Here is a 12,145-nt window from a genome sequence, read left to right as displayed (position 1 = left end):
GTTTATGATTGATTGATTGTTTTTTTATAAGATAAGTTTAATGCTAGCTAGCAACTTACCTTGGCAACGTAAAACAGGTGGTTAGAGCTTTGGGCTAGTTAACGTAAGGTTGCATCCCCAAGCTGACAAGGTTAAAAATCTGTCGTTCTGCCCCTGAACAAGGCAGTTAACCCACCGTTCCTTAGGCCATTATTGAAAATAAGAATGTGTTCTTTAACTGACTTGCCTACTTAAATAAAGGTTTAAAAAATATATATATATTTTTTTTAATTCGGCAAATCGGTGGCCAAAAATACCGATTACCGATTGTTTTTGAAAACATGAAATCGGCCCTAATTAATCGGTCGACCTCTAGTCGTGTCCTCTTCACGACTGTCTTGGTGTGTTTGAACCATGATAGATCGTTGGTGATGTGGACACCAAGGAACTTATTAAAACTCTTGACCCGCTCCACTACAGCCCCGTTGATGTTTGTGGGGGCTCGTTCGGCCCGCCTTTTCCCGTAGTCCACGATCAGCTCCTTTGTCTTGCTCACATTGAGGGAGAGGTTGTCGTCCTGGCACCACACTGCCAGTTCTCTGACCACCTCCCTATAGGCTGTCTCATCGTTGTCGGGGATCAGAACAGTCCTGTAGCGTAGCATCCGCGTCATCTGACCACTTCCGTATTGAGCGAGTCACTGGTACTTCCTGCTTTAGTTTTTGCTTGTAAGCAGGAATCAGGAGGATAGAATTATGGTCAGATTTGCCAAATGGAGGGCGGGGGAGAGATTTGTATGCATCTCTGTGTGTGGAGTAAAGGTGGTCTAGAGTTTTTTTTCCCCTCTGGTTGCACGTAACATGCTGGTAAAAATGTGATAAAACTGATTTAAGTTTGCCTGCATTAAAGTCCCCGGACACTAGGAGCGCCGCTTCTGGGTGAGCATTTTCTTCTTTGCTTATGGCCTTATAGAGTCGGTTGAGTGCGCTCTTAGTGCCAGTATCGGTCTGTGGCGGTAAATAGACGGCTACGAATAATATAGATGAGAACTCACTTGGTAGATATTGTGGTCTACAGACTATCATATGGTACTCTACCTCAGGCAAGCAATACCTCGAGACTTCTTTAATATTAGATTTTGCGCACTAGCTGTTATTGACTACAAGACACACCCCCACCCCTTATCTTACCAGACGTTGCTTCTCTGTTCTGCCGGTGCATTGAAAATCCCTCCAGCTCTATATTATCCGTGTCGTCATTCAGCCACGACTCGGTGAAAAATAAGATATTACAGTTCTTAATGTCCCGTTGGTAGGATAATTGTAGGTCATCAATTTTATTTTCCAATGACTGCATGTTAGCAAGTAGAATTGATGGCAGTGGGAGTTTACTCGCTCGCCTACGGATTCTCAAAAGGCAGCCTGATTACATTTAGAGGATTGGAGGATTCTAAATTAATATCTAAGGGACATTTTTCATTAGGGCAAATCTGGAAAATGACATGCGCAAGAGACGATGGTAATATTTTTCCTTTTATAAACTATAATACATGGCATCCAGGTCAGGATAACCAAAACATTCTTCTTCTGACCAAGTAGACAAAAAAATACGTGTATTTTTTCAGGTGTGCATGCAGGACAGAGGAATAGCAATTCTTACACTATTGTTCTAAATTTAATCACATTCTTCATCCTCATCATTCAGTTAATTGAAATTCAATTTTGAAGTCGTGCACAATTACCAGTTTCTATTTGGTTTATATCGCCCATTCATTGTCAGGTAGACACACATTAGTCCTTGGGACCCAAAAGCATAATCAGTGCTCTAACTCCCCCTTGCGGTGGTCTGGCGCAATGAAGCAGTGACTCAGGGTAACGTACTAAACCACAAATGACCTCTAAGTCCAGCAGCATAATCTCAAAACTTTTAATTGAGGAACCACTGTACTGGGATAACTCACTGATCGGTGCACTAGGTCACATACAGTAGGACTGAAATCAATGTGTTCTATGACATAGAATGTTATGAGATCAATAGTTTGGTCAGTGAGTTATTGGCTTTTCAATGATATACTAACAGCAGATCAAGAACTGTGTTCACTAGCATGCTCTGGTAAATGACGACTTGCTCACCTTTTTGGAGCAGTACATAGTGGGAGCCTTTCCCTGTGGAGTAGAGGAGATGCATGGCACTCTCAGCTGTGTCCAGAACCACCTCTGAGCCAATCTGGACACCCGTCTTTCCTGAGAGGATCGCCAACAGTGTCTAGAAAGCAAAGGATAATAATAGAACAAACTGACTTGAGGTCTTCTGTTAAAGCTACTGGCACAGAGGCTGCCATTCTATATGTAAAGCTCACATTTTCTTACATTATTGTACAGTTTTAAAGCAGAAACCGAAAACATAAACCTAGTCAGTGCAGGTGTCATAAGGCACAATGCTGTTGAGTGAGACTATCCTGAGACAACAAGGATGCCCTTCAGGTTTACCTGCGTTGGGCTGGGGGCCACCAGAGCCACGTCGCTGACCGCGTCCCCATCCAGGTCTGGGACACTGAGGACTGGTAGGGTGCTGCTCAGGTTCGGAAGCTGGGGCCACAACCACATCACCATTCCTGTACAGAAATACCAGGTATTCAGAATGCACTCACAGCTACAACCCACCTCCATTAGAAATCATTTCAAAAAATATGTAGGAAGACCGTTTGTCCCACTTTTCTTTGAAGTTAGTCTGGTTACAAAATAGTGGCGAGACACTGACCAAACTACGCAAAAGTGGGATATGAAGGCACATATTTGTGCAGTAGGAGAGGTGTGAGGAGAGAAAGTATGATTGCTTGAAGTGTGACTTTAGTAGAGATGGAGGTGAGTAAACGAGAGTAAGTCACTCACCAGTGTATTTGTCGATAGCAGTGAGCTGGTTGGAATGGGACAGCAGGCAGCCTCTGTCCATCTCTCTCAGCCCGTCCAGACCACAATGGGCCCAGTGGAACTCAGGGGCCAAGGGCCACTCCCACAGTCTCCCCGTTGGTCCCGGCTACCGCCGACACAAACACACAACGTGTGTCCAGACCTGGAAGACGTAAAAAGCACACCTGAATCTCAGACACTACAGCTTTTACAATAACACAGCAGACAAGATATTGGGTAGAAAAATGATGGTAGATTCATTAGGGTAGGAAAAAGGTAACGGTATCTTTGTATTGAGGAAACTAATTTAGCCTGTCTTCTAGAAATCTTTGGCTGGCCGCCTCTACTTTTACTGGACTCTCAGTGAAAACATTCTACAAAAGAAGCTACAGTGCCTTCAGAAAGTATTCACACGCCTTTACTTTTCCCCCATTTTATTGTGTTACAAAGTAGAATTAAAAATGGATTCAATTGTCTTTTTTTTGTCAACTATCAACACAAAATATGTCAGAGTGAGAGAAAATGTATTCGACAAATGTCCTAATTTATGAAAAATAAAATTCTAATATATCTTGATTAGATAAGTATTCAACCCCCTGAGTCAATGCATGTTACAATCACCTTTGGCAGCGATTACAGCTGTGAGTCTTTCTGGGTAAGTCTCTCAGAGCTTTGCACACTTGGATTGTACAATATTTGCACATTATTATTTTTTTAATTCTTCAAGCTGTCAAGTTGGTTGTTGATCATTGCTATAAAGCCATATGAAGTCTTGCCATAGATTTAAGCCGATTTAACTCAAAACTGTAACTAGGCCAGTCAGGAACATTCAATGTCGTCTTGGTAAGCAACTCCAGAGTATGTTAGGTTTTGTGTTTAAGTCATTGTCCTGCCGGAAGGTGAATTTGTCTCCCAGTATCTGTTGGAAACCAGACTGAAGTAGGTTTACCTCTAGGATTTTGCCTGTGCTAAGCTTTATTCCATGTATTTTTATCCTAAAAAAACTCCCTAGTCCTTGCCGATTACAAGCATACCCATAACATGATGCAGCCACCACCATGCTTGAAAATATGAAGAGTGGTACTCAGTGATGTGTTTGCCCCAAACAACACTTTGTATTCAGTACATAAAGTTCATTTCTTTGCCATATTTTTGGCAGTTTGACTGTAGTGCCTTATTGCAAACAGGATGCATGTTTCGGAATATTTTTATTCTGTAAAGGCATTGGAAAACCTCACTGGTCTTTGTGGTTGAATCTGTGCTTGAAATTCACTGCTCAACTGAGGGATCTTACAGATAATTGTGTGGGGTACAGAGATGAGGTAGTCATTCAAAAACCATATTAAGCACAATTACTGCACACAGAGTCCATTCAACTTACGTGACTTGTTAAGCACATTTTTACTCCTGAACTTATTTAGGCTTGCATAACAAAGGGGTTGAGTACTTAATGACTCAATACATTTCAGCTTTTCATTTCCACTGACATTATGGGGTATTGTGTTTAGGCCAGTTTAGTCCTATTTTAAATTCAGGCTGTAACAACAATATGTGGAAAAGTCAGACGGTGTGAATACTTTCTGAAGGCACTGTACATACACTTCATTATTATGCTTTTAATAAGGTAAAGCGTGAAGCTTTTGCTGTAAGACCTGCATTCCTAGTACCTGCGTCAAAACAGCTGATGTTCTGACTGCTCTTCGAGTCCTTCAGGACAAACAGCACATCCATCACTTTGTCTTTGCTTGCGTCCTCTATGGCCAGGAAACCATAGGTGGCTGTGATGGAGAGAAGGGAAGTACATTGTACATCTACAAACATTACATCTTGGGCTGTTTTCCCAGACCCAGGTTAAGCCTGGTCCTATACTAAAAAGCTATTTCAATTGAACTCTTTAGAGACTTTTTAGTTCAGGACAAAGCTTAATCAGTGTCTGGGAAACCGTCCCATAGTGAAAAAAAAGGTTAAGCATTAAGACACGTAACTTTCCTTCTCAAGTATAATGTGTTACTGTATCTCTTCCTCACCTGCTTGGAGGAAGTGCGGTTCCAGAAGGTGAGATATTGCGGCCGGATGGGACTGGGGATGATGAAAGAGAAGGTGAAGACGATGATGAGGCTGAGGCAGAGGGAGAGGAAGAAGACAGCCGTCCTCCAGTGGGTCAACTTGCCCAGACCCAAACTCTTCTTGGTCTGAGCTGATGGTGCCACTCCACCCCTTCAACCTCCTCCCTCTTCAGAGGGTCGGCTTCTGTGGCATGTTCTGTTGGCTCCATCATCTCCTAAGCAATGCATCACAGCCCAAACAGACCTAAACATAGAGCAAATGTGGTCTAGGGGTTAGAGGAAAGGACACAAACCTGCACTGCCCTTATTTTTGACACAGTACCAAAGCTATTCAGGGCTGCCTGTGGGACTCCAGCCATCTCACTCCAAACCGTTTCAAGTTTTCCTCCAGAAATGTCTTAACAGAACAATAATATGCTTTACCCATGACCTAACACGCACTGTTTATATCCTGAGGCAGAATTCCAGTATTTCATTCTAGCTATTCACCCTGACTCCATATGGCTCTGGATTCAATCTGTAAACAGTTAACTACTATAGTTGGCTAAAATAATAATCCATGTCAATTTAGCGAGTTATTTGCGTGATATGATCCATTGAACGCCTATGGATGTGCATTGGTCAAGCTGCCAAAACTCCTGTTAAAAGTTCACGTTGGCATAGCTAATCTAGCCATAGTACGTTAGCTACGTACTGGCGACAAAATGTATTCGTTGGCATTCTCTCAGACAATACTAGCTAGCCTGTAGTGTCAGCTGTCACCATTCATGTTCCAGCTCATTAATAAAGAATTGTCTCATTTATTTCAATTAGCGGGTTGAATTAATTATTTATCCTACTTTAGATGCTACTTCTGTCCGTGTGTGTTTAATCCAGAACTGTCAATACAACATCACCTGCGTAAACCAATCACACATTTGACAGGCCCTATCGTGAAATGCACCCTCTGCGGGGTAATTGCAACCAGGTGCACCCGGTTCAGGGGAAATGGTGCTTGTTCAGCCAGTACATTAACTGCCTCTTTCCCCTTCACCCCCACATGGGCTGGGACCCAAGTAAATCTTATCTGTATACCCATTTATTTTATCTTGCCATGGGTTTGTAGTAACTCATAAAGCAGGTATTGTCTGCTACGTGAGCTAAAGGACTGGATACCCATCAACACTGCACATGAATATGAGCAAATAACTACTCTTTCTGGTTTAACTTCCTCCACCCACTGCAAGGCCAACAGTATGGCCATCATCTCAGCCGTATATACAGCCAGATGATCTGTAATAGGTTTCCTGATTGCGAACCCACGTTCCTGCACTTCAAATACTGACCCTCTGCGTCCTGTCCTTGGATCTTTTGAACCATCTGTGTAAAAGGCCATAAAATCCTGATACACAGTATCTAGACGTCTCTTAAACAAATCAGATGGATCAACACCCCTCCCTATCTTTCTGTAGTCTCTCCAACACTTCTAGATCAACTACTGGAAGCGGGAGTAGCCATGGTAGATTTACAGAAATGGAAAGAGTGTCTGTTTTCTTCTTCCGTGGGGTTTATTGAGGGTTGGCATCCAACGTTATGGTGCATTACCGCCACCTACTGTACTGGAGTGTGGGCCAGAGACGGAGAAACTAAATCCTACAGTACCTGCCAGCCCCGTAAAAATTTTAACAAAATAATAGAGAATATATCTAATGACGTTCTACTCAATATACTATTGAAACTAATTTCCTGTATCCCCTTCTCCCTCATACTAGATCTCATCCTGTCTCTTTCCCTCCAACAATGTCCATACTGTATAAATATACTGTATGCTCCACTGTCACTGTTTCCTGGCAATACTCACATTTTCCTGTTGGATGCTTTCCTATCACATTTAAGGTCTTATTCAACTGGCTGTGTCCCACCCTTAATCTTGTAAATATAGCCTCCTCTCTTCTGTCCCTTCCTGTCATTCTCCCCTCCCCAACTTTCCTCTGAACTTGAAATAAATGCCTGCCCTTAGTATCTCTATTCCACTGCTCCTGCCATTTCTCCCCCATCACTGTCCATATCATGCTTTTTACCTCTGCTTTGCTCATCGAAACTACCACATCCCCACTACTAAGTGCTTGTTTAGCCAGTACATCAACTGCCTCGTTCCCCTCCACTCCCACATGAGCTGGGACCCATGTAAATATTATCTGTATACCCATTTGTTTACTCCTGCCATGGGTTTGTTGCACCTCATAAAGCAGGTCTTGTCTGCTACGTGATATAAAGGACTGGAGACTCCTTAACACTGCACATGAATCAGAGCAGATAACTACTCTTTCTGGCTTAACTTCCAACAGTATGGACATAATTTCCACCCTATATACAGCCAGATGATCTGTAATACATTTCCTGATTGCGAACCCACGTTCCTGCACTTCAAATACTGACCCTCTGCGTCCTGTCCTTGGATCTTTTGAACCATCTGTGTAAAAGGCCATAAAATCCTGATGCACAGTATCCAGACGTCTCTTAAACAAATCAGATGGATCAACACCCTCCCTATCTTTCTGTAGTCTCTCCAATACTTCTAGATCAACTACTGGAGGCGGGAGTAGCCATGGTGGATTTACAGGAATAGAGTCTTCCGCCTTTGGACGTTGGAGGTGAACTTCTACTTCTTCTATGGTATATTAATCTAAATTGCAGCTGGGCTAGAATAATACATTATGGCCTTTCTCTTGCATTTCAAAGATGATGGTACAAAAAAATACAAAAAAACTTTTTTTTTTTTCTTTGTATTATCTTTTACCAGATCTAATGTGTTATATAACTCCGAAAATCATTTCACATTTCCACAAACTTCAAAGTGTTTCCCTTCAAATGGTACCAAGAATATGCATACCCTTGCTTCAGGGCCTGAGCTACATCTTACTTTAGGCGGAAATTGAAAAAAAGGGTCCGATCCTGAGACATAAGAGCTACCAATAAATTAATTAATAAACTAAACTAAATCAAACAACTTTTCTGTATAAAACTAAATTAAACAGATCTGATTCCTACACAGGCTCAAGGGGAACCTGTTAGGGTCGGTCTTCCAACGCCAGTACCCCTTGTAAGTCTTCAGATGTAAAATCCTTGAGTCACAAAAACTTTTCTGCAGTCCAGTTTCTTAGATTTCTTTGTGACTTGTGCCGTACAGTTTCTAACTGTGGCAATGAACGCCACAAAATCCACCTTTTTAACGCACAGCGTATCTTTTGACTGACTTAAAGGTGAACTGCGCCAAAGATTATGGATATAGCCTATGCCGCATTCAAAACAACTGGGAACTCTAAAAGCAATTTGCTCGGGTTGGGAAAAATCGATTTGAAAGGTCATCCAACTCAGAATTCCAACTCGGGAACTCGGGCCTCTTTCTAGAGGTCCGACTTTCCGACTTGAAGATCACTGATGTCATGATTTGACCTTTATTTTTCAGAATTCCCAGTTGTTTTGAACGCAGCAATACTGATAAAATAGCCTACATGTCTCTCTGCCCTAACAATGGGAGTCCTTGTCCACAATGCGGCACTACGGTCCGTCTAGCTCCCGCTTATCCTTTCTTGGAATTGGTTGTTGTGGGAAAAATTCTTACACAGGGAAACTCAAAGTCAATCTTAATGTCCTTGCCCAAGCAAGGGGGAGTGATGAACAGAGAGGCAACGTTCTTGGTGGAAATCTTAAAGTTGAAATTAGTAACAACCAACCTAAAGCTATTAATATACCTAGCAAGCTAACGTAGCAAGCTAGCAACAGTTACACATACTAGCTGGCTAGCTAGTTTTATAGTTTGGTCATTTATTCCAATCAATTTCAGATTTATTTTTTTTTTTTATGAAGCTAGCTCGGAGACTAAGCCAATTTTCCAACTCTAAAATCAATGTCATACATACAGTTGAAGTCAGAAGTTCACATCCACTTAGGTTGGAGTCACATCCACTTAGTTCACATCCACTTAGGTACTTCGTGCATGACACAAGTAATTTTCCCAACAATTATTTACAGACAGATTATTTCACTTATAATTCACTGTATCACAGTTCCAATGAGTCAGAAGTTTTCATACACTAAGTTGACTGTGCCTTTAAACAACTTGGAAAATTCCTGAAAATGATGTCATGGCTTGAGAAGCTTCTGATAGGCTAATTGACATAATTTGAGTCAATTTGAGGTGTACCTGTGGATGTATTTCAAGGCCTACCTTCAAACTCAGTGCCTCTTTGCTTGACATCATGGGAAAATCAAAAGCAATCAGGCAAGACCTCAGAAAAAAATGTAGACCTCCACAAGTCTGGTTCATCCTTGGGAGCAATTTCTAAACACCTGAAGGTACCACGTTCATCTGTACAAACAATGGTACGCAAGTATAAACACCATGGGACCACGCAGCCGTCATACCGCTCAGGAAGGAGAGGCGTTCTGTCTCCTAGAGATGAATGTACTTTGATGCGAAAAGTGCAAATCAATCCCAGAACAACAGCAAAGGACCTTGTGAAGATGCTGGAGGAAACAGGTACAAAAGTATCTATATCCACAGGAAAACGAGTCCTATATCGACATAACCTGAAAGGCCGCTCAGCAAGGAAGAAGCCACTGCTCCAAAACCGCCATAAAAAAAGCCAGATTACGGTTTGCAACTGCACATGGGGACAAAGATCGTACTTTTTGGAGAAATGTTCTCTAGTCTGATGAAACAAAAATAGAGCTGTTTGGCCATAATGGCCATCATTATGTTTGGAGGAAAAAGGAGGAGGCTTGCAAGCCGACGAACACCATCCCAACCGTGAAGCACGGGGGTGGCAGCATCATGTTGTGGGGGTGCTTTGCTGCAGGAGGATCTGGTGCACTTCACAAAATAGATGGCGTCATGAGGAAGGAAAATTATGTGGATATATTGAAGCAACATCTCAAGACATCAGTCAGGAAGTTAAAGCTTGGTCGCAAATGGGTCTTCCAAATGAGCAATGACCCCAAGCATTTTTCCAAAGTTGTGGCAAAATGGCTTAAGGACAAAGTCAAGGTATTGGAGAGGCCATCACAAAGCCCTGACTTCAATCCTATAGAAAATTTGTGGGCAGAACCGAAAAAGCGTGTGTGAGCAAGGAGGCCTACAAACCTGACTCAGTTACACCAGCTCTGTCAGGAGGAATGGGCCAAAATTCACCCAACTTACTGTGGGAAGCTTGTGGAAGGCTACCCGAAACGTTTGACCCAAGTTAAACAATTTAAAGGCAATGCTACCAAATACTAATTGAGTGTATGTAAACTTCTGACCCACTGGGAATGTGATGAAAGAAATAAAATCTGAAATAAATCACTCTCTACTATTATTCTGACATTTCACATTCTTAAAATAAAGTGGTGATCCTAACTGACCTTACACAGGGAATTTTTACTCGGATTAAACATCAGGAATTGTGAAAAACTGAGTTTAAATGTATTTGGCTAAGGTGTATGTAAACTTCCGATATATATAGATATATATATTTTAGCAAGCTAGCATCATACATTTGTCTAATGTGCCAAAAATTAAGCTGTGTTGATTGTGACACAATTGTGGGTCACATCAACCCCACAAGTGATCAAAGTTCTTCACTTGCTCCTTCAAGCTAAATCGAGGACCGATGGGGTAACGTTCGTGTATTGGACCGCCACTTATGGTAGCAATTAAACTGCATCTGGTTTCGACTGGGATTTCCACAAATGAAAGTGGCTCGTGCTAGGGCTGAGAGGGTAAAAATAAAGTGTTTGGGCTGCAGCCTTATCAAAGTTGTGCCTGTTGGTCACACGCATATCTGCCCACTCATTGGCTAGATTGATCCCACTTGATATTGCCTCCTCCTGACTGCCTTCCATTTTTAGAGCGGCCACTTGAGTGTTTTGTCAATATAATCAAAGAAAGTACATTATGAGGCTAAAATTTATTCTCCGTTAGAAATCCCCGATCACACCCGTAGGCGATGTCATGTCATCGGCTCGAACAGTCGTCTCGTGCCAAACTGCGTATGTGCAGGCTGTCAAATCAAAGGCACTCCTTTGATATAAAGTTGTTTTTGACAAAAATTAATACCTTTCAGTTTGTCACTTTCACAAGGTTTGAGTAATAACATGTTCAACTACTTAAAACATGGGCTCGAATTTAGGTTGTTCCTTTTTCGATAATACGTTTTTAATTCTCATTCACTTTTCAAACCCCGACCTGGTCTGTTTCGCAAGCGTTCACGGAAGTCTTGCGATGTTGTGCCTCTGGGTTTAGAAACTGCGATATAATGAATAATCTGTGATGACTGTGAAATTGGATTTTAAAAAAACTAGCTCCGACTGGGATTAATATTTTATGGAATGCACTGAAATCAGACGTTAGAGATTTCTGAGTTCCCAGCTGTTTCGAACAGAGAACCACAGTATGAGTCATAACACCCATAAAACCTAGTGGTCAAACAAGGAAATGGTGCCAATTTCTTTAAATGGACAATTCTGTAAACTGTCTAGTGCAAGTTTTAAATTGACACAATACCTGTTAGCAAAGGTATCAACTGGAGATTACGTGCTGGAGTTTGCAGGGATTTGTAGTCTTGAGTCTGAGAGTAAATAGAGCCACATATATTAATAAAAGTTACCTTGTCCAAGAGAGATTTACATTGTTATCAAAACGTAATGCCAGGGAAAGCCTACACGAAACACAGCTCTTATTTTAAGTGTTTCTAAAATTTCCTATGGGGAAAAATGAATGGTGGATAAACGATTGGGACCATTTCCCTCCTTGACTGCTAGATGTGATGAGTGCTGCGCCCTCTCATTGAGTAACTCATGTTGAAGGCCGACTGGGGTACTGCAGGCTGCCATTAGCAACTAAATTATCCTTATAACTTCTTCTGTGTGCGATTTTAAAATAATCGGTTAATAATCTGGTGTATTAGAAGCAATTATTGGTACAAAGATTGTCTTCGAAACATTGTTTTATTCACATGAAGATTGCAATTTCTACATTCAGATCCTGTTTTCTGCTAACAACGCCTGCAGTACCGCGGTCGGCTTTGAACTACCGTGGCTTCAATGAGAGGGGGCAGCACTGAGCTATACTATGGGAGGCTGTCGTTCTCCCCTTGCGGGAAGGAAGACGACAAGTTTTAGGTCAAAAATAAACCCATAAAAATGCATTGGTTTTATTTTGGACAGATT

At 41.8% G+C, this 12,145-nt stretch overlaps 1 pseudogene; it reads right to left on the bottom strand.

Annotated features, from left to right (window-relative positions):
- The window catches only part of LOC106578279 (protein FAM234A-like), a 23,925-nt pseudogene extending 18,802 nt beyond the window's left edge, over positions 1–5,123 (bottom strand).
- Between the last annotated feature and the right edge of the window lie 7,022 nt (positions 5,124–12,145).

The sequence above is a fragment of the Salmo salar genome, chromosome ssa19, assembly GCF_905237065.1.
Source record: "Salmo salar chromosome ssa19, Ssal_v3.1, whole genome shotgun sequence".
In the NCBI taxonomy this organism is placed as follows: Eukaryota; Metazoa; Chordata; class Actinopteri; order Salmoniformes; family Salmonidae; genus Salmo; species Salmo salar.
This window is presented reverse-complemented; position numbering and strand designations above follow the sequence as displayed.